Here is a 23,440-nt window from a genome sequence, read left to right as displayed (position 1 = left end):
CCGCATGGCTTCAAAATCAAATAGGGTCGTCTTCTCCTCAAGATGTACCAGGTTTAATGTCTGTCAAGCAAAGGGTTCTCAAGATATTGAGCGGACAGTATATTCCTAAACTATTTATGAAATAAAACGCAAACACGCAATATAGGATAAGCTCGCATGCGCGAGTACAACAGAAGTTTAATCCTACACGTGTAAATGTACATAGATATCCGGAGGTTCATTGTTCCACTCAACTCAATCTACAACAGAAAAAAGAGTAATAATACAAAAACATGTAACGTATTTCATGTCATTTCCTCACTAGAGGGCGCCTGATACAAAAACATGTAACGTATTTCATGTCATATCCTCACTAGAGGACGCGTGATGCAAGCTTCACTCACACTTCACACATACACAGGTAATTTACCTATTGTTTATCTGTACACAGGTAAGCTTTCTATTTACAGGGAATGGATGATATTAAGTGAAAGCTTGAGTGACGAGCCCTCTGGTACATGTAAGACAATTATTTCATTAAGCAATGTAATCTGATTCACTGATAAGAAAAATAGCTGGCGTGTGGATTCAAATTGTTGAATTTTAAAGCAAACTTTGTGTGCCATTAAAACGACAGGAACACTTCAATCCCGGATATATGGTTTCCGATCATTTTTTATGAACTTTATGTTTACATTTCCGAAATCAAAGTCGCATATCATTTCACCCCCACCCCCCAGTCCGTGAGGATCCTAGATAGAATATATCCCTAGTACCCCTTGCTTGTCGTAAGAGGTGATTAAATGAAGCGGTCATTCGGATATGACCGGAAAAACTGAGGCCCCGTATCACAGCAAAGATCCCTCCCTTTTCAAAGGCCAAAGCTCCGAGCATAGGCCCAAATTCCGCAGCCCTTTGTCGGCAATGGTAATATTTCTATACTATACGCCTGAAAATTTCTCGAGAGGGACGCCTACACCCCCCCCCCCAACCAACACTAGGTGAAAGGTGAAGACAACGAACAGTGATCAATCTCATAACCCCCCCCCCCCAACCAACACTAGGTGAAAGGTGAAGACAACGAACAGTGATCAATCTCATAACTACTATACAAGCAATACAAAATTGAAAATAAAGAGATGTGCAAACACGGATCCCTGGATATACCAGAGATGGAATCGGGTACCTAGGAGGAGTAAGCATCCCCTGTTGACCGGTCACATCCGCCGTCAGCCTCATATCCCGGAGTTATCCGTAGTCAAAATTAGTGTGCCAAGAACGGCCTAACAATCGGTATAAAACAAGTCAGACAGCATTTAAACCCAATGTATTATAGCTCTACACATGCGAGAATCTCCTAAAGTCTGTAAAATTCTGATTAGCGTGTTCAGTTTATTGTCAGTATACACAAAAGTTTGTAAACTTCTTCTTGCCGTGTTAAATTCATTGTTAGTATACAGAAAAGTCTGCTTAATATATAGGTAGTGATTGTTTCTTAACTAAGCGCTCAATGGGACTTTGTTTATTTCTGTGAAAGTCACACGTCTCTCACATACATGTAAGTTTGTTTGGAATTTTACACGAGATAATAACGAGAAGAAATTTACAACGTCGCGCCAGTATAGTCTTTGGCACGATAAACAACCCTCAATGTAAACTAGTCTTTGGCACGATAAACAACCCTCAATGTAAACTAATCTTTGGCACGATAAACAGCCCTCAATGTAAACTAGTCTTTGGCACGGTAAACAACCCTCAATGCAAACTAGTCTTTGGCACGATAAACAACCCTCAATGCAAACTAGTCTTTGGCACGATAAACAACCCTCAATGCAAACTAGTCTTTGGCACGATAAACAACCCTCAATGCAAACTAGTCTTTGGCACGATAAACAACCCTCAATGTAAACTAGTCTTTGGCACGATAAACAACCCTCAATGTAAACTACTCTTTGGCACAATAAACAACCCTCAATGCAAACTACTCTTTGGCACCAAAAACCCCCTCAATGTTACGTCCGTAAGTACTTCACCTAAATCAGGAGTTGTCTCTATATAGAACGCTGTCCAAACTGAGACAGTAGTAGTGATTACTATATGACCCCCCCCCCCCCCCCACAGAGATATTGATATTGCGAAGTATTTTTGTACACGGACTATAATGAAGGTATTTATACATACATTGAAACAATTCTATCTTCTGACGTCAATGTTGACATCGCTACCCAGTATGATCTAGGTCAAAACAAACTTTAAAACTCTATTTAAATAGATAGTGTATACAGGCTGACGCACCGCACAAATATTTAATCACAGGACTAGACGGAAGGTCGATATAACAGGGAGGCCATGTTGGATTTTCAGGTGAGACAAACTTAATATTTATATTTGTGTGATCAATAAGATAGATCTGCTCATTTTTAAAATAATTTCACATAACTCTGAAGAGGGTGGGGGTGGGGAGGCTTATTCAAAATGCATAGACGTCTCTGATATAAATGATGGCAGTTTATACAACATACTGTAATTCTAGCTGGTCAAGTGTTTCAATATGTCAAACTCTTTAATTAAGATTCCCTATTTTAATTAACAGTGAACTCCTCATGTGACCCCGGACATCAGAAATGGACCCGTTCCGCAGAGCCCAGATTATCCTATTGTGTGACCTCTGTAAAACTGCCCACCTACAGAGTCACTGTGAACGTTGTGATATAAATCTATGCCAGACCTGTGTTGGGAAGCACCTCTCGGATTCGTCTATAAGACACAAAGTCGTGCCCTATAAATACAGAAAATCTCTTAACTACTCAACATGTCCAGACCACGCCGACGAACTCTGTAAACATTACTGTGAGAAATGTGACCTTCCTGTCTGTTCTACCTGCGTCTCCTCAAGTAAACATGAAGGTCACGATATATCAGATATTCTGGAAAAACTCTGCGCTAAAACAGAAAGTTTACAGAAAGATCTGGACGAACTCGAGACCAGAATTTACCCGCGATATGAAGAAATGGCCGCCGATGTCCACACTGAGAAAATCGAGTTAGAAACAAATTACGGAGAACTAACAACAATTGCCGATCAACAAGGAGAAGCCTTACACCGGGAGATCACCGCCATTGTCAACCAGCGGAAATCCGACATTCAGGAGATGAAAAACAAACACCTATCTACCCTGAATAAAAATACAGAAGAAATCACACAAAAAATTACTGAACTCAAACAGATCATGTCCGACTTGAAATCAATCCTAAAATCAAATGACGTCTCCTTAACCTCTACTTACAAATCTAGGACTTCCGAATTTAGAACATTACCGCCTAAAGTCCGAGTTACAGTACCCAGTTTGTCTGCTCAGAAAATAAACAAAGATCAGCTCAATGAAATGTTTGGTTCTCTGTCGCCATTATCCATTAACACAGAACATGGCGACACAATCAAGTCAGCAGAAGCTGTATCGTCTCCTCCAGTCAAACCACTGCTTGATGAGCCGCGCGTCACCGCCACCATAGACACTGGGTATAACTATCTACACAGTGTTAGCTGTCTGAGTGAAGATCAAGTCTGGACACGCGGGGATAACGAAACCATGAATCTGTTCAACCTCCAGAGTGAACTACTGACATCAATACAAACCAAGTCGGGGAACGTACCAACAGACATAGCAGTGACACGGGACGGAGATCTTGTTTATACTGACTATAATGATAACACTATAAACTTAATAAAGAATAAACAGATACAGACCGTGATCACACTACAGGGGTGGAGACCTCTCTCTGTCTGCTGTACCGCGGCTAACGATCTCCTGGTTATCATGCACAGTGAAGATAGAAAACAATCCAAAGTCGTGCGTTACTCCGGCTCCACAGAGAAACAAAGCATTCAGTTTGATGATCAGGGTCGTCCTCTCTACACATCTGGTGATTACACTAAATACCTCAGTGAGAACAAGAACCTGGATATCTGTGTGGCTGACTATAGTGCAGTAGTGGTGGTCAATCAGTCAGGAAAACTCCGATTTAGATACACTGGTCATCCCTCTAATACCAAGCAATCATTTTATCCACACGGCATCACTACAGACAGCCAGAGTCACATCCTGACAGCAGACTTTAACAATAACCGTATCCACATCCTAGATCAGGACGGACAGTTCCTCCGTTACATTCACTGTCATTTAGAGTCTCCATCAGGTTTATGTGTGGACATCAGAGACAACCTCTTTGTGGTTGAGTGTTACACTGCTAAAGTGAAGAAAATCCAATATCTATAAACACAGTGTTAATTACACAGCTCTACAGTGTTAATTACACATCTAAAAACCCTGTTCATTACACATCTAAACACAGTGTTAATTGCATCTTTGTGTTGATTACAGCTGCTTGTTGATTACAGCCCTGTGTTAATTACAGCCCCATGTTAATTACAGCCCAGAGTTAATTACAGCCCTGTGTCTGTGATGTGTAATTAGCATGTACTTGTGTTTGTGAGTTTAACTGATAGAACATTAGTCTCTCACTGCTGTTTAGTAATTATATCTTACAATATCTGTATTATTATATCTAATCTTAGTATACTAATTAATAATTAGATTGTGTTACTAGTTAATTATCTATATACAATTAGACACATGTTAATCATGAAATGTAAATAAAGGTCAATCAGTTCTTGTGATGTATTAAGTCACTTTGTCAGTATTTTGTGTGTAGCCTTGAATTATAGTACATCTATACATGTACACATATACTTGTTTGTGTGTGATAAACTACTAATTATTCTGTTTGTTAATTATGTATTTCAATATGTGTTTGATTTTACAATGTATATATTAGATAAACATGATACAGAGTTCAGTCTTACATTATTACTGAGTACTTACTTAGATTTGTAGTACTGTAACAGAGAGTGACCCCAAACGTCCAGTCTTCATCACAGATCTTCAGATTCAAGGTCACAGTCTTCTGTTGACCATCAATAACATCACAACACTCCACAGTCCTACAAAACACAAAGTGTAATTATATCTAACTGTATTGTCAACAATTGTCTGTATCTCAGAACTTAATTATCTTACAAAATGTCCAGTCTATTACAGTGTGGTATATTTACATGTTTATATATATGTAAATGTAACAGGAAGGAAAAACTCGTGGTTCAACTGGAAATCAAATCCGAGACCCCTGTATTACTAATGAGGTGTTCTAACTATTGATCTACAGTGACCGGTCTATCAGAGACCCCTGTATTACTAGTCAGGTGTTCTAACTATTGAGCTACAGTGACCGGTCTATCAGAGACCTGTGTATTACTAATCAGGTGTTCTAACTATTGAGGTACAGTGACCGGTCTATCAGAGACCCCTGTATTACTAATCAGGTGTTCTAACTATTGAGCTACAGTGACCGGTCTATCAGAGACCCGTGTATTACTAATCAGGTGCTCTAACTATTGAGCTACAGTGACCGGTCTATCAGAGACCCGTGTATTACTAATCAGGTGTTCTAACTTTTGAGCTACAGTGACCGGTCTAACAGAGACCCCTGTATTACTAATCAGGTGTTCTAACTATTGAGCTACAGTGACCGGTCTAACAGAGACCCCTGTATTACTAATCAGGTGCTCTAACTATTGAGCTACAGTGACCGGTCTAACAGAGACCCCTGTATTACTAATCAGGTGTTCTAACTATTGAGCTACAGTGACCGGTGTATCAGAGACCCCTGTATTACTAATCAGGTGTTCTAACTATTGAGCTACAGTGACCGGTGTATCAGAGACCCCTGTATTACTAATCAGGTGCTCTAACTATTGAGCTACAGTGACCGGTGTATCAGAGACCCCTGTATTACTAATCAGGTGCTTTAACTATTGAGCTACCGTGTCCGGTCTACCTGAGATTCATGTATTACTAGTATGGTGCTCTAACTATTGAGCTACAGTGACCGGTCTGTCCGAGACGCCTGTATTACTAGTCAGGTGTTCTAACTATTGAGCTACAGTGACCGGTCTATCAGAGACCCGTGTATTACTAGTCAGATTTTCTAACCACGGAGCTATCCAGATCGATATCCATGGTTCATCTTAACATCAGCTTATGGATAGGTCAATAGTTAGAGCACATGATTTGTAATACAGGGGTCTCTGAAAAACTGGTCACCTAACTAGTAATACAGGGGTCTCTGAAAAACTGGGCACCTAACTAGTAATACAGGGGTCTCAGATAGACCGGTCACGGTAGCTCAATGGTTAGAACACCTGACTAGTAATACAGGGGTCTCAGATAGACGGTCATGGTAGCTCAATGGTTAAAGCAACTGACTAGTAATATAGGGGTCTTGGATAGACTGGCCATGGTAGATCAATGGTAAGAGCACCTGACTAGTACAACAGGGGTCTCTGATAGACCGCTCACGGTAGTTCAATTGTTAGATCACTTGACTAGTAATAGAGGGGTCTCTGATAGACCGGTCATGGTAGCTCAATGGTTAGAGCACCTGACTAGTAATACAACGGTCTCTAATAGACCGGTCTCGGTAGCTCAGTGGTTAGAGCCCCTGACTAGTAGTACAGGGATCTCTGATAGACCGGTCATGGTAGCTCAATGGTTAGAGCACCTGACTAGTAATACAACGGTCTCTAATAGACCGGTCTCGGTAGCTCAGTGGTTAGAGCCCCTGACTAGAAATACAGGGGTCTCTGATAGACCGGACACGGTAGCTCAATGTTTAGAGCACCTGACTAGTAATACAAGGGTCTCCCATAGACCGGTCACGGTAGCTCAATGGTTAAAGCAACTGACTAGTAATACAGGGGTCTCTGATAGACCAGTCATGGTAGCTCAATTGTTAGAGCACCTGACTAGTACAACAGGGGTCTCTGATAGACCGGTCATGGTAGCTCAATGGTTAGATCACCTGACTTGTACAACATGGGTCTCTGATAGACCGGTCATGGTAGCTCAATTGTTATATCACCTGACTAGTAGTACAGGGATCTCTGATAGACCGGTCATGGTAGCTCAATGGTTAGAGCACCTTAATAGTAATACAAGGGTGTACGATAGACTAATCATGGTAGCTCAATGATTAGAGCACCTGACTAGTACAACAGGGGTCTCCGATAGACCGGTAATGGTAGCTCAATGCTGAAAGCAACTGACTAGTAATACAGGGGTCTCTGATAGACCAGTCATGGTAGCTCAATGGTTAGAGCACCTGACTAGTAATACTGGGATCTCAGATAGACCGGTCATGGTAGCTCAATAGCTTTTTTTTTTGGTAGCTCAATAGTTAAAACACCTGACTCACACAGGGGTCTAGGATAAACCGGTCACAGTAGCTCAATGACTGGAGCATGTGACTAGTAATACAGGGGTTTCTGATAAACCAGTCATGGTAGCTCAATGGTTAAAGCAACAGACTAGTAATGCAGGGGTCTCTGATACACTGGTCATGGTAGCTCAATGGTTAGAGCCCCTGACTAGTACAACAGGAGTCCCTGATAGACCGGTCATGGTAGCTCAATGGATAGAGCACCTGACTAGTAATACAAGGGTCTCCGATAGATCGGTCACGGTAGCTCAATGGTTAAAGCAACTGACTAGTACAACAGGGGTCTCTGATAGACCGGTCATGTGGTAGCTTTATGGTTAGAACACCTGACTAGTAATACAAGGGTCTCCGAAAGATCGGTCACGGTAGCTCAATGGTTAAAGCAACTGACTAGTAATACAGGGGTCTCTAATACACCGGTCAAGGTAGCTCAATGACTGGAGCACGTGACTAGTAATACAGGGGTTTTGGATAGACCCGTCATGGTTGTTCAATGGTTAGAGCACCTGACTAATGAAAGAAAGTAAAAGTGATCAAGTTCACATACCCCACGCTCCAACATTGCTTAACAATGTCTCACATAATGAATGGTAATGCTATGCATTGCTGCAAGAACAGCACAGACGGGCTCAAAATTCAAAAGGGGCATAACTCCAAGAAAAATAATTGAATCAGAATTTTCTGGGAATATGCACATCTACACAGTGTGTCCTTATTAACTACAAATTTTCATCAAATTCTGTTAAGCGATCTCTGAGGAATTGTACTGACAACAACAGGACAGAAGGACTCAAAATTCTAAGTTCAAAAGGGACAATCAGACACTGCACGAAAAGTTGCGTTTAATATAAAATTAAACACCAATTATACCCAAATTAAATGTCAAATTTAAACGTAAAATACACATTTAATAGAAAATTAAATGTCAAATTTACTTTGCGTTTCCAGTGGCGTATAATTTTCCGTAAACGCCGAAATTTAATGACATTTAATGTCGATTTATGAAATATAATATCTGTAAACGCCAAATTTTATGCAGTGCAGAATTTCCTGGGAATATGCACATCTACACAGCATGTTTCTATTAACTACAAAGATTCACGAAATGATGTTGAGTGTTCTCAGAGGAGTTCCGCTGACAAGAAAGGTTCAATAGCACTTAAGAAGATGTCATTTAAGTGTTTTACACACCAATACTATATAACATGTTTGGCATCGCCCTGAGGTCAGAACCCCTACCCCAGGGATCATGAAATTTACAATTTTGATAGAGGCTTTCCTGCTCTACATCCCTATGCATTTAGTTTTTCTTACACATGCATAGTCGTAAAGAAGATTTATTGAAAATTGGTCAAATTTGGGCAGTTTTTGCCCCGCCCCTAAAGCCACAGGAGTCCAGGAATTCTGAAATTTACAATTTATTTCCCCGTTGTCTTGAAGATGTTAACACACCTAACACGACAGGCAACACATGACAACGGATGCAGACCAATTGCAATAGGTCATCTGAGTTTCATCAAAAATATTAATGCTATATTACATATGCCCTGGCCATTTCATGGAACATTTACATGTAATTCCATTAACAAACCTGGCATTTTGAACACCAGTAGAGCTATCCAGGTCCTGCAATATATGTCAGAGTCTCGGGAAAATTATCCTCATCAATCAACAGCACGTCTCCAGTAACCGCTACCCTACAATATTTATTCTCACATTAAATATTGGTTAACCACAAACTGATCCTTTACACCATTATATCATGCTTTTAGATCACAAATTTATACTCAAAAGATCGATACAATGATACTGAATGTATCAAAATGAGACCAAACCAGTGCACATCTGTGAATACCGAGTCCTACAAGTTCTATGAAAGCTCTATCTTAAATAGTTCAGGAGATAACAAGAGGTACTGTGATCAATGCTCACTAAGAATATCCTCGGCTTACCCCAATCTCCCAAAAGGGTGTTCCATGCGATGAAAAAAACCGTTAAAGAATTTAAATGGAAACCATATTGCTACTTCGATGTCCAGTGCACTTGACCTTTGACCTTTTGACCCCAAAATTGATAGGAAACATCTTCATTCCATGGGTAGTCCATATGTATGATATGGTGACTGTAGATGGAATGGATAACGCTTTAGAGCCCGGAAACCATATTGCTACTTCAATGTCCAGTGCGCGTGACCTTTGACCTTTTGACCCCAAAATCGATAGGGAACATCTTCATTCCATGGGTAGTCCATATGTATGATATGGTGACTGTAGGTGGAAAGGATAACACTTTAGAGCCCAGAAACCATATTGCTACTTCAATGTCCAATGCGCTTGACCTGTGACCTTTTGACCCCAAAATCGATAGGGAACATCTTCATCCCATGGGTAGTCCATATGTATGACATGGTGACTGTAGGTGGAAAGGATAACGCTTTTAAGCCCGGAAACCATATTGCTACTTCGATGTCCAGTGCGCTTGACCTTTTGACCCCAAAATCGATAGGGAACATCTTCATCCCATGGGTAGTCCATATGTATGACATGGTGACTGTAGGTGGAAAGGATAACGCTTTTAAGCCCGGAAACCATATTGCTACTTCGATGTCCAGTGCGCTTGACCTTTGACCTTTTGACCCCAAAATCGATAGGGAACATCTTCATCCCATGGGTAGTCCATATATATATGGTGACGGTCGGTGGAAAGGATAATGCTTTAGAGCCCAGAAACCATTGCGTCTACAGACGGACAGACAGACAGACGGACAACCCGATTCCAGTATACCCCCCCCCCCCCCCCCACAACTTGTTGCGGGGGGTATAATGAAGAGGTCAGATTCTTATTAAAAGTAGATTTAGGTCATAAGTTCAAACACTAAAGCAAAGTCTTGCCATAAAAATCTATACACAAAATATAAAAGCTTTTTCCTTAAATAGTTTAGAAGATATTAACTAGGCCATTTTTTGGGGAAAGTAGGTGGAGGTCAAAAGATCAAATGTGATTGTACCACAAGGTCATCTTGTCAACAAGAAAACCTATAAACAAAATATGAAAGCCCTACCTTGAATACTATTGAAAATATTTGGTAGGTTACATTTTCTTGAAATAAGGTCAAATTTCAAGGTCACAAAGTCAAAGGTTATAGTATGAAAAAATAGGTTTTGTCATAAAAATTTAAATACAAAATATGTTGAGGAGATATTGAATAGGTCAGAATGATCAAACTCCCAGGTCAAGGTCAAACTTCACAAAATAAGGTCTTTCCATAAAGAATCTATATACAAACAAGAGGCCCTTGGGCCACATCGCTCACCTGAGTCACGTTGGTTCACATCAGAAGACTTTCCATATATTTGCATGTAAACCCGTAGTCCCTATTATGGCGCCAACCTACCCCTGGAGGCCATGGTTTTTGCAAACTTGAATCTACAATATGTCATGTAAATTTGAACTTCTTTGGCCCACTAGTTCTTGAGAAGAAGATTTTTAAAGATTTTTCCTATATATTTGTATGTAAAAATTTGATCCCCCCTTGTGGCCCCATCCTACCCCCATGGGCCATGATTTGAACAAACTTCAATCTGCACTATGTCAGAAATCTTTCATGTAAATATCAGCTTTTCTGGCTCAGTGGTTCTTGAGAAGAAGATTTTTAAAGATTTTCCGTATATATTTGTATGTAAAACTTTGATCCCCTATTGTGGCCCCATCCTACCCCAGGGGGCCATGATTTGAACAAACTTAACTCTACACTATGTTAAGAAGCTTTCATGTAAATATCAGCTTTTCTAGCTCAGTGGTTCTTGGGCAGACGATTTTTAAAGATTGTCCCTATATATTTGTATGTAAAACTTTGATTCCCTATTGTGGCAACATCCAACCCCCAAGGGCAATGATTTTAACAAACTTGAATCTGCACTATATCAGGAAGATTTCATGTAAATATCAGCTTTTCTGGCTCAGTGGTTCTTGAGAAGATTTTTAAAGATTGTCCCTATATATTGTTTTTCCGATAAATTTGTATATAAAACTTTGATCCCCCCTCGTGGCCCCATCAAACCCCTGGGGGCCATGATTTTAACAATTTAGAATCTGCACTATATCAGAAAGCTTTCATATAAATCTCAGCTTTTCTGGTTCAGTGGTTCTTGAGAAGAAGATTTTTAAAGATTGTTCCTATATATTTGTATGTAAAACTTTGACCCCCTATTGTGGCCCCATCCGACCCCCGGGGGGCCATGATCTTAGCAATTTATAATCTGCACTATATCAGGAAGCTTTCATATAAATCTCAGCTTTTCTGGCTCAGTGGTTCTTGAGAAGTTGATTTTAAAAGATTTTTCCTATAAATTTGTATGTAAAACTTTTATGCCCCCCTTGAGGCCCCATTCAATCTCCGGGGTCCATGATTATGAATAAACAGTAGAAAATTACAGTGTTATTTATAATTGTATGTTTATACTTGTTAATCAATTAGTTTCCAACATTCTAAGGGGGGGGGGAGGGGAGGGGGTCTTAGTGAAAACTATTTGAATTTAGTTTTTTGTGAAACATTGAACATTTGATCTCGCCCCTTACTTGCGTGATATGTGATCAAAGGCTATTCAACAAGAGGCTCATGGGCCTCATCGCTCATCCGAGTCACCTTGGCCCATGATTTTTACAAACTTTAATCTGCATTATGTCAGGAAACTTTCATGTAAATTTGTACTTTCCTGGCACAGGGGTTCATGAGAAGAAGATTTTCAAAAACTGTACCTGTATATTCGCATGTAAAACTTTGATCCCCTATTGTGGCCCTACCCTACTCCTGTGGGTTTTGGTTTGAACAAAATGAAATTTGCACTGTTAGAAAGCTTTGATGTAAATTTCAACTCTTCTAGCCCAGTGATTCTTGAGAAGAACTTTTTAAACAACCCCACCCTATTTTAGCATTTTAGTGATCATTTCCTTTGAAGGGGGCATGACCCTTCATTTGAACAAACTTAAATGATCTTCACCCAAGGATGCTTTTTCCCCGAGTTTGGTTTGAAATTGGCCAGTGGTTCTGGAGAGGAAGTCAAAAATGTAAAAAGTTTACCGACGGATAGACAGATGACAGACAACAGGCGATCAGAATCAGGTGAGCTAAAGCAGTTGAAATAAGCAATTTTTCCTTCTGTAAAGTACATGTTCTGAGTGTCCTTGACTTTTCAAAAATGACCTTGAACCAAACGTCCCGTCCCAAGAACTATTGCTGAACAATTTCTGATGAATGGTTTAGGAGACAGGAATCAAAAACTGTTGAAATAAGGAACTTTTATTTTCTGAGTGACCTTGGCCTTTCCACAATGACCTTGAGAGACTTTGGTCCACAAGTCCTTACCTGAGCATTTGTGATCAATTTCTGATCAAAAGTTTAGGAGATATGAGGTGGAACAGACATGACAGAGAATATATTAATGCTCCTCAATTTTTTTTGGGATCATAAAAGTTTACATAAGAAAGGACGGATGGACTACAGATAAGGGGAGATAAAAAAAGCTCACATGAGCTTAGATTTCAAGTGAACTAAAAAGGAAAACAAAATTACCAGCTCCATACAAAAGGCTATCTCCAAAAATGGATCAGATCTGATGGTAAGAGAACTGCTTTCTGCTTCTGCTCCATCAGCAGGGTGTCAACATCTTAAGGTCCAGAAAGCTGAAAAACCAAAGTAGCATTGAGTGCTGGAATCACCAGAAATCAGACAGGCAAGTAAAATTGTCTGCAGGTTGAAAATGCTCAGTAAATTTTTTGAAGAGAATTTTGTCAAGCGACTTTGTTCTCCGTTTCATGATAGAATATGAATAAGGCCAACGATAAAAATTGTTGAGTTTCCGCTAATGTTCCAGAAAAAAATAGGGTAGGAAGGTAGGAAATAAATTATTTTTTTTTTTTTTAATTTTATTTTTTCAAAGTATGCAAAAACATTGTAAACTCTAACAAGTGTAGTATAGGAAGGAGGAGAAAATCTTTGGCTGGACCGGGGATCGAACCTGGGACCCCTGCATTACTAGGCAGGTGCTCTAACCATTGAGCTATCCAGGCCAATATCCAGTCCGTAGAGCCCTAATTACTACATTCCTCCCTCCTTAAGATCAATTATAATTTTATAATTGTCTTTCAATATCAACCCAGGTTCTTTTTGCCCCCGACAGGCCAACCTGCACCATTAGGGGTGGTCAACGGTACCAAATGTAGTATGGGAAGGAGAAAATCTTTGGCTGGACCCCTGCATTTCTAGTCAGGTGCTCTAACCACTGAGCTATCCAGGCCGATATCCACGGTCCGTATAGCCCTAATTACTGCACAAGTTAAATGTTCTATTGAATTTTATACTTTCAAAATAAAATTTTGCTTAAATTGCATTGCAAGGTGAAGATAACGAACAGTGATCAATCTCATAACTCCTATAAGCAATACAAAATAGATAGTTGGGCAAACACGGACCCCTGGACACACCAGAGGTGGGATCAGGTGCCTAGGAGGAGTAAGCATCCCCTGTTGACCGGTCACACCCGCTGTGAGCCCCATATCCTTTCAATCATAACATTTCACCTGTTATTGGCTGAGGATTATTTCCAGATGTTTTATAAGAAACTATATTTTTCAATGAAACATATCTAGCATAAAACAACAAAAGTTAACTCCTCTATGCCACTATGCTCTACAAGTACCAGATATATTGTTTCTACATTTAGATTGGTTGTCATAGGAATACTTCTATTGGATATGTTTGACAGGAAAATAATGTGATGGTTTTGAAAAAATATATTAAATCATCACCAAAATATCAACATCATTAACATATTTTAAGTTTATTAATACATTTCTGAATGTATTTTCACAATCTAAATGGAACAAGGGTAGGAAGACAGTCTGGGCAGATCCCACTTATCCTAATGGGATCCAACTTTCTTCCAGCTAAAACTTTTTACCGGACATAAATTTTTATTTTAAAAACAATCTGCACATCTTTTTTTCCTCTCGGCTCTCACCAGCCATCAACAACTCCGATGCGCTCACTGCGTTATTTGCGACCGTTTTCATAGTGTTTTCAGTTAGAACTGCAGCAGAAACCAAGGATGTGCATACAAATTTGACAGACTGGACATTCATGTCTGTCACTCTGCATCATGACCTCCATATAAAACTAGGGTCCCCGTCTAATGCCCATTGAAATGATAGCATAAGACAGTGCATGGCTATAAATAGCCACCGTCTAAAAACAACATAGGAGTTGGCAATTTTAACAAAAGAAAGTCTTCTATGAAAACATGACACTTGGCAGAGTCTCTCGACCGTCTGTTAACTTCAATTGTTAAATCATCGTTGCGTGAGCACGCATAGAGGTACTAGCCACTGGGTCAACCATCATCCATGCTGTTAGTTAGAAACATTATCAATGTTGTTTAAACGCTTGACACAAAACCATGCAATTTTGTATATCATTAAAGCGTTTTAATGACTTCATCTCAATGTCTAACTAAACCGAAAACCAAGAACCGGGAATACATTTTTTCCGGGAAAATGACGATTTTTGTTTTAAATATCAAAAAAAAAATCTAGGGTCGGGGCTATAATTTAGGGTCAGTCGGGTTAGCGGAAACACAACACATTTTATCAGTGGCCTAAGAACTCTGCAACGCAGGGCATATGCTTCCTTAATGAATTTATACTAGCTTTTCTATGAAGTCCAGTAGTGACCTTGACCTTCAGGACCCCAAAATCAACGCATACAAATAATTTCAGATAAATTGTTAAAAACATACTTTATAACCTTAGAGTTTAATCCCAAAGAGGCCCTTAGGCCACATCACTCACCCGAGTTACCTTGCTCTTGGTCAGCTGTTTTGATTTTCAAATTTTTTGGTATTTTAAATCATTATTCCTATGAAATATGTTGACTCTATTTTGTTGCCCCACCTAGCCCCGAAGTTCACGACATAAAGCAAACTTAAATTCACACAACACAGGAATGCCTCAATACCATATGACTATTCTGTAAAACATTCAGGTCATTATACATGTATGTATACAAAATATGAAAGTTCTACCTAAACCGGTCAGTAGATCAAACTCTAATGTCAAGGTCACAAGGTGAAAAACTTTATGGTCATAAAAAAGAATGCAAATATGAGAGCCCCACTGCTCATTATTCAAAAGTTATGAGGAAGGTTAAAATTTCAGACAGACAGGACAAAAACAATTCCACCCCATCCTTAGTCAGGGTCATAAAAAAACCTTGTTTTCACACAACTTGGGGACATTTGCATTTGGATATGATTTAGTGTGGCCCTGCTCCTCTTGAAAAGTCTTTGTTTTAATAAATTTTCTGCATATTACCATATAAAACTCCGATTTCATATTGTGCCCCCACCCTACCCCTGGGGTCCTTGTGTTCAACTTCAATTTGAATTAAATGCAGCTACTTGCATATTAATAGTGAGTGCAGTGCTCTGGCTCATGCTGCAAGCTCCAATGACTAAAGAGCACAGAATAATCCGAGCTAAATCTGAACCTATAACTGAGGATCATCCCAGAAGTCCCTTGTCAAAAATGGCGGAGATCTCGAAAAGTCACACTTTGGACTATATGAATTTCTTTGAAAGGATATGTTAAGATTCCTACAGAGACTTTAAGAATTGGGCGATATTCAGAGAGGAGTGGTTTTCTGAGGGGCCGATTTGGAGAAGTTTCACTGTATAATTTCCCCTTTCAAGTTGACACGCTGCTTCATTTGAACAAACATGAATCCCCTTTTCCCAAGAATGTTTTGTGGCAAGATAAAAATCCTTCCCTGCTCAAAGGCCATAAGCGCCGAGCATAGACCTAAATTTTGCAGCCCTTCGCCGGAACTGATGATGTCTCCATGAGTGAAATTTTGTTGAGAGGGGTGTTTAACGAATCGATATACAATTGACAGACGGCGATAACGAACGGGCAGATCAATAGCAAACGATCACCTGAGTGACTAAGGTGACCTAACAATGCATTCCTGGTGAGTCAGGTACATAGAATATACTGGTAATATAAAGAGAAGATAACGAACAGTGATCATGCAATTTTTATAAATTCCACAGAGTATACAAAATTAAGAGAAGGACAATTTATACTTATAGGTATATATTATAATTGTAAGTAAACTGAGGCAATACATGTGGTTATGTCTTTAACTAGTAACCGTAGCCAAATTCAAAGAATTCAAATAGCATTATAACTCTAAACTTAGATGATTTGAAAGTTCTGTATTGTAATTCATCTAGTCTAAGGGAGATAACTGTAATATCTGCTTTCATGCTCTCTACAGTCTGAACTTATATAATTGAATACTTCTCTTGAATCTTCTTTGGAAAATTCCCATGGATTACTACATCTCAGCAAGATCACAGTTATATTTATTAAAGCGTTCAGCCTCTACCAGCACTCCAGCAGGTAATGATGGGCTGAGGAAAAGTCATATATCCAGCATCTGAACCACTGTCTCTACAAATATCCAGCAATATATTATGAATTAAAACTTCAGAATGTAAATGAGGCTGATATGAGTCACAAATATTGCCAGCTAGTGAACGTCAAGACCATCAGGAAAAATGAGTCTCCACGTACCACCCTTGTTTAGAGCAATAGGTAACCACTGACCTGGACAGTGCTGCTGGTCAAGCGGCAGATTCCATCTACCAGGGCGGGCTTCTGAAAAAAAAAACAACCATTGACACCTGTCACTAGTCCAAGAGCATAAAAATGAGTTCAACAAGAGGCCCAAGGGCCACATCGCTCACCTGAGTCACCTTGGCTCACATTTAAAGATTTTCCCTATATATTTGTATGCAAAACTTTGATCCCCCTTGTGACCCCATCCTACCCCTGCGGCTATGATTTCATCAAACTGAAATCTGAAATATATATCAGAAAGCTTTCAGGTAAATATCAGCTTTTTTGGCTCAGTGGTCCTTGAGAAGATTTTTAAAGATTTTTCTATATATTGGCATTTAAAAATTTGATTCCCTATTGTAGCCCCATCCAACCCCCGGGGGCCTTGATTTTAACTAACTTGAATCTGTATTACATGTATATCAGGAAGCTTTGAAGTACATCTCAGCTTTTCTGGCTCAGTGGTTCTTGAGAGGAAGATTTTGAAAGATTTATCCTATATATTTGTATGTAAAACTTTGACCCCCTATTGTGGCCCCATCCAACCACCGGGGGGCCATGCTTTGAACAAACTTGAATCTGCATTATGTCAGGAAGCTTTCATGTCAATCTCAGCTTTTCTGGACCAGTGGTTCTTGAGAAGAAAATTTTTAAATGACCCCACCCTATTTTTGCATTTTTGTGATTGTCTTCCCTTGGAAAGGGACATGGCCCTTCAATTGAACAAACTTGAAAGCCCTTCACCTAAGGATGCCTTTGTGGCAAGTTTGGTTGAAATTGGCCTAGCGTTTCTTGAGAAGAAGTCGAAAATGTGAAAAGTTTACGACGACGACAGACAACGAACAAAATTTGATCAGAAAAGCTTACTTGAGCCTTTGGCTCAGGTGAGCTGAAAAGCATCAAGTCTAGGTCCCCATTTTTGCCAAAAAATACATGCAACATAAAACAAAACCTGTATATACATGTATAACAATAATATCTGTATTTTAATTACTTATAAAGAGTCAGACTTCTGAATCCTGTTTGTAATTCTACTTACCATCAACTGTTTAAAGGCCGATTCTGAATACCCGTAATTTCAGTTGGATTGTAGGAATGCGGTAAATTGAGTACTGCTGCCTGCCGACTGACCAGACTTCAGTCACCACCTATAGGGGAAAAAAACTCACATGATTAATGAACATATTTGATATATATTTTCAATAGTATGTTCCTATTGCGATTAAAGAGCTTGAAATATTAGAATAATGAACTGCGTTTCATCTACTACCTCTAGATATGCATATGCCCTACCATGGAACAAGATCCCGATGAATGTAAAAACATAACAATATAAACAAGAGGCCCAGTGGCCACATCGCTCACCTGAGCCACATTGGCTCTGCTGTTGTTCAGGGTCAACACCAAAGTATAACAAGGTTTTGCCATAAACATGATAAAGAATTCATATTCAAAACAGTGCTCCAAGTCACATCTACTATCAGGTCGCAAAATGGCCACCTAGAAAAATTTCTGGTCGCCATTTTCATATTTCTAGTCGCCATGTTCAAAATTTCTACTCGACATGGTAAAAGATTTTGTAAATAAGGTCTACAAGTTTTTTTTTTAATTTGAATATCTTTCAAGAAAAAAATCAACACCCATGTATGCGATTTGTTTGTTTTATTTTTAAACTGAATAGAAATGTGCTGTGAAACATGCTGGATGCTAACAAGTCAAGTATTTACTCTGGCAAAAGTTGTATTGCATTGGGCCATCCTGTATATTTTACAGTACGCTTCTGGGGAAGAAAACCTAGCGTTCCAAACAAGGATTTACTTTAAAGTCCTCAACTAGAAAACTGACACGGTCAGCAAGGGCCCCGCCGAGGGTTATTAGAGGAAAGTGACATCTATATTTGATATAGCAATGTTTGGGGCTGGTATATATGTTAGAATTAATAATATATAAAGATACATTGGAATGCCAATTTGTGAAAAAGGAATCATGAAGCATATTTTTGAGAGACTTATGCAATTTAAATTACTTCTGTTTGACACACTCATGACATCCACTCAAACACAACAGAGTGCAACAAAATCCCATTGTAATAGGGGACACAAAATGGATAACTGGTACAAAATATGTTACATACTATTCGAAAAGGATTATGAATTTGACATATTGATGTCTTGGAAAAGGAAATTCTGACATCGGGGCTCTAAGCGTTTTCAAACACATTGTCATTTGATAAAAGTGTTCTACATTTTTAAAAACAGAGATTAATATGTCTTTACATACATAGGTGAGAAAGTTTCCATTATTCCTAGCCGAGACATACCATGTATGCGCAAAAAATGCATAAGCAAATATCAAAATACTCACATAGAAAATGTGGACGAAGCGCAGCGAAACACGCCATTTCGAGATTTTCACCGACGAAAGCTCGGTAACAGTAATGAATAAGGTACACTCATTTTGTATCTATTTTGTGACTTTCTTTATCAAAAGGAACAGTTCTCTAATGTGTAACGTGCAATTGCTACATAATTCAATAACTTGAAGCATGAAGCAGTTTCACTTTGCAACCGGATATAAGAAATTTTATTTCGTATTCCGATCCCGATCGAAAGTTGTTGACTGGGAATGACGTGTTTTAATTCAGTATACATGTAACATCAAGCATTTTTTATATTACATTAAAAAAAACCAAATATATACACATACACAAAATTTGAAAACTGTACGATAAAAACTGTTTGAGTTATCATGTCACAAAGAAAGTGTTGACGGACAGACAGACGGACGGACGGTCGAACAGACGGACAATGTGATTACTATAGGGCTTCCCGCATTTCATGCGGGGCCCTAATAAGTGGGCCTTCACTGCTTTTGCGAATAAGAGCTTCTACTTTTGTTGGATATTTTACTGAACAATCAGTACCAGCATCAATAAGAACACTACATCCCGAGTTTGTAATTGTCTGTGAAAATTAGCTGCAACAGTTGCCTCGCTTGACTTACTGCTAATAATGTAGTCACGGACAAGACGTGTATCTTACTGTTACCGTGAATAGTCACAGTTCCACATTTAAAAGATGTACACCAGGTCGTGGTGAAATCGGACAATGGGTGTCCAGAAATGGTGGACGTTGCTGGCTGATTGGCCTCACAAATTCTGAAAAACATTTTGCAATCTCTATATGAACCATGAAAATGCCTTATCAAGACTGAGGTTCTTCCTTTACTTTTGCATTTTTCTTTAGACACAGAGTGATTAAGAAAAATAATAAAAACGCAAAAAAATTGATGGAATTCGGCTGGATCAAAAACATTATTTCTTAAATCTTTTTTTTTTTCACGTCTAAAAATAAGAACTACTTATAAATCTATTCCCTTGGCTCGTCCGGTAATGCAAACCATGATGACCCCCCCCCCCCCCCCAACTGATAACCAGCCATGTCACTTCATGACTGAAAAATCATTAATTATAATTCTAGTTTTGTGAATAAATTTCAATGTATCCTTACAAAAACAGTGGAGAGGGTCTCAAATATGTTGCAATTTATTCAATATTATTTGAGAGTGCTGAAATATTTCATCATTGTGTTACAACTAGGATTATGTACAATATTATAAATTTTGTTAAAATTTTCTCTTCTAAAGCATGCCATTGCTACAAGGAGATTTTTATATGAATTTCATTTTTAAAAATCAAATAGGTGTGTATTAGTGACTTGGAAAGATAGAAAGTAGAAATAAGGAAAGTAGCCTCTATTTTTGAGGGCATACAGTTCAGAACAAGTCGCGGGTCAAAGGTTAAGTAAGTCACCGTGAAGGCGGCAGAAATAAAATGTATAGGTATAAAAAATATTTCAATCCCATTCATGTATACATACGTTTTATGTTTTAATGACTTGATATAAAACCATGGGAGAAAACTAGAATGGGCTGTTTCTGCTGCCTAATTTTAGTCATATACTGAGTATTTGGCAAATATATATTGTTTAAATTAAACCTGACCAAAGCATGAACATTACAAAATATGTACATACCTACGTAGCTGCGCTCGTTCAAACGGTAGCACCGTCAACATATTATTGATTATCGCACTTGAAACAACAGATGCATTGCTCGACTGCCCCTGATACAATTCTACAAACATACAGTTTACCAGAGGACGGATCATCTAGGGACGAATCAACTGTAGGACGGATAAACCTGACACCGGATGGTCTGACATGGATGCAATTCGAGGAGTTCCGATTGACATGGATGGCATTCAACCGTCCGAATTTACTCTTACTTTACTCTCACATAAGGCTGTGAATATTTTGGCTTTAATGATTAATTTGTTTTAAAGTTTTCTTTTTTCTATTTAAGTAACAAAAACGCTGACCGGTAAATATTTCTTCAAAACAGTCAATTTCATCTATTCACAGGTGACCCCCCATAACATCACTGCATACAATATTTTCCGTTCCATTTTCTGTTCCGCGTTTTAGCAACACCCATGAAATTTGAAAAACCCGTCTGTCCTGAATATTTCTTTCATGGAACTCAGGCTAAACCAAATAACCAGAGGAATCTAAATAAATGGTACCTACGTGTCATAGTACTGTACCCGACAGTCATTTTCGCTAAGTATCCGCAAATATAAGCTTTCTGTCTGATCACGCTGATTCGGCATCCATCTTCGTTTTCGCCGCAAGTGTCTTCTGCTTCATCAAGAAAGACAACTCTTGTTTTAGCAATCGTACATTCTCGAGTCTTTCCGGCAAGTGAAATACAACACATTCATATTCCCGAGCTTACGGAATGACCCGAGAAGTTCCTTTCAAGATTTTTTTTTTTTTTTTTTTTTTTTGGTGGCGGATCAAGAAAATTTTGCAACCAAAGAGAAGGAAGGGGAGATCTTTTTATATGTCCCCCCCCCCCCCAACTACCACGTACTCCCGTATCTTTTAGATCTGCAAACGTAAATTCTAAAAAATCTAAATTAAACTTTGGCTATAACATCTAAATATAAATTGAAAAAAAATGTCAGCGTACATTTTCATTCTTGACACCCCTCCCCCATTTTTACTCACCCATGGCGTGACTCCATTGTGCAACATGATTTCAGGTTTGCTCCTATATATGTGTAATCTTCAATATATTTTCAAAATTTCTACAATAGCGGATCTGGACCTTTTTTTTAAATGAGAGAGATGCAACCCAAGTGTGTACCTTTTTCTCCTACCCCCCCCCCCCTTCCCCATGTAAACGTGGAGATCCCAAAATGGCAAAAATGGACTGTTTAAAAAACAAACATAGGTGCATGCCTATAAACAAAATTGATATGTTTTTTTTAAATCAAGACCCGCTACCCCCCCCCCCCTCCCCTCCCCATCCACCCCGTCCCGCTAGATCCGCCACTGCTGTACAACAATATGCGATCAAGAGAGTAATTCATTCACTTTTTTTGTATAGAAATATAATCAAGTGGCGTAGCGACCTTTACACAACAGCCCAAATGAATACACAGAATTATTATTCTTCATCTTTTATAGATCCCTTTTGTTTTTTATAATTTTAATGTCAAACTTCATACTATCAATTCAAAGCAATATCAAATCATTTTAAAAAAGTCAAACCAAAACTCAAGAAAGTTTCTGAGGTCAGTATAATTCAATTTGTGGGAAAAAAAAGAAAGATTTCATACAGAAAATTGAGACGGACTGTTTGATTTTCGTTCAAGGTAATTTGATCAATAATTATCTAAATTATGTTGCTAAAAGTAGAATGAGATTTTTATTTTCTAATTGCCTCGATATTATTCATTTTTTTTTTTTATTCATATTTACTTTCTTTTGGATATGACCTTAAAAACGGAGGTCCCACGTCGCGGCAGGCATTGGCACGCTAACGAACCCTCACTGTTACGACCCTGAGCGCTAAGTATAGGTCTAAATTTGTGGTACTTCACGTACAGCTGGTGACATCTCAAAAGGAGTGAAGAATTCTCGACCGAAAATTCATGTTCCCGGCCTTTTCCGGAAAGACCCGAGAAGTTGTTATTGCTTTCAAGATATAAGATACAGATTTTAAAAGAACTTTTTGTACCAAACAAAGTGAGAGAAAATAGAAAACCCCGAAATGTGTATCAGAATATTTTCAGTTAAAGGATTACCCCCCCCCTCCCTCCTATACAGGGGCGGATCCGAAACATTTACCAAGGGAGGGACGCGACACTATATTGCACTTTTTCCGCCAATGAAGTTTCCTTTTAAAAACAATATCTGCTTTTTAAAACCAACCAAAAGGAGGGGGGTTAAACCCCATGGTCCGTTATTTCCCGCCCCTCTAGATCCGCGACTGATGAGCAGCAATACGCGATCAAGAGAGTGATCTATTCAGGTTTTGTAAGTGACATAATGACCTTTACGCAACAACACAAACGGAGAAAATTCTTTTTTTTTTTTCTTTCTTG

At 38.9% G+C, this 23,440-nt stretch overlaps 2 long non-coding RNA genes and 1 pseudogene across 2 annotated transcripts; 1 reads left to right on the top strand and 2 right to left on the bottom strand.

The window, feature by feature from the left end:
* Nucleotides 1-142: 142 nt before the first annotated feature.
* LOC130049989 (uncharacterized) lies at nucleotides 143-3,862 on the bottom strand. Its single transcript, XR_008798337.1, has 2 exons — nucleotides 3,728-3,862; nucleotides 143-239 (listed from the first exon to the last, which is right to left on the bottom strand). It is a non-coding gene; the product is annotated as an uncharacterized LOC130049989 (long non-coding RNA).
* Nucleotides 2,273-4,832, top strand: LOC130049983 (tripartite motif-containing protein 2-like; annotated as a pseudogene).
* Nucleotides 4,830-22,198, bottom strand: LOC130049986 (uncharacterized). The gene is made up of 8 exons (XR_008798334.1): nucleotides 21,576-22,198; nucleotides 20,037-20,146; nucleotides 18,029-18,137; nucleotides 16,978-17,028; nucleotides 16,669-16,821; nucleotides 12,887-12,996; nucleotides 8,906-9,011; nucleotides 4,830-4,981 (listed from the first exon to the last, which is right to left on the bottom strand). It is a non-coding gene; the product is annotated as an uncharacterized LOC130049986 (long non-coding RNA).
* Nucleotides 22,199-23,440: the final 1,242 nt, after the last annotated feature.

Source organism: Ostrea edulis, chromosome 9 (genome assembly GCF_947568905.1).
Source record: "Ostrea edulis chromosome 9, xbOstEdul1.1, whole genome shotgun sequence".
Classification (NCBI taxonomy): domain Eukaryota; kingdom Metazoa; phylum Mollusca; class Bivalvia; order Ostreida; family Ostreidae; genus Ostrea; species Ostrea edulis.
Note: the sequence above shows the minus strand (reverse complement) of the source record. Positions and strands in the feature narration are given on the sequence as shown.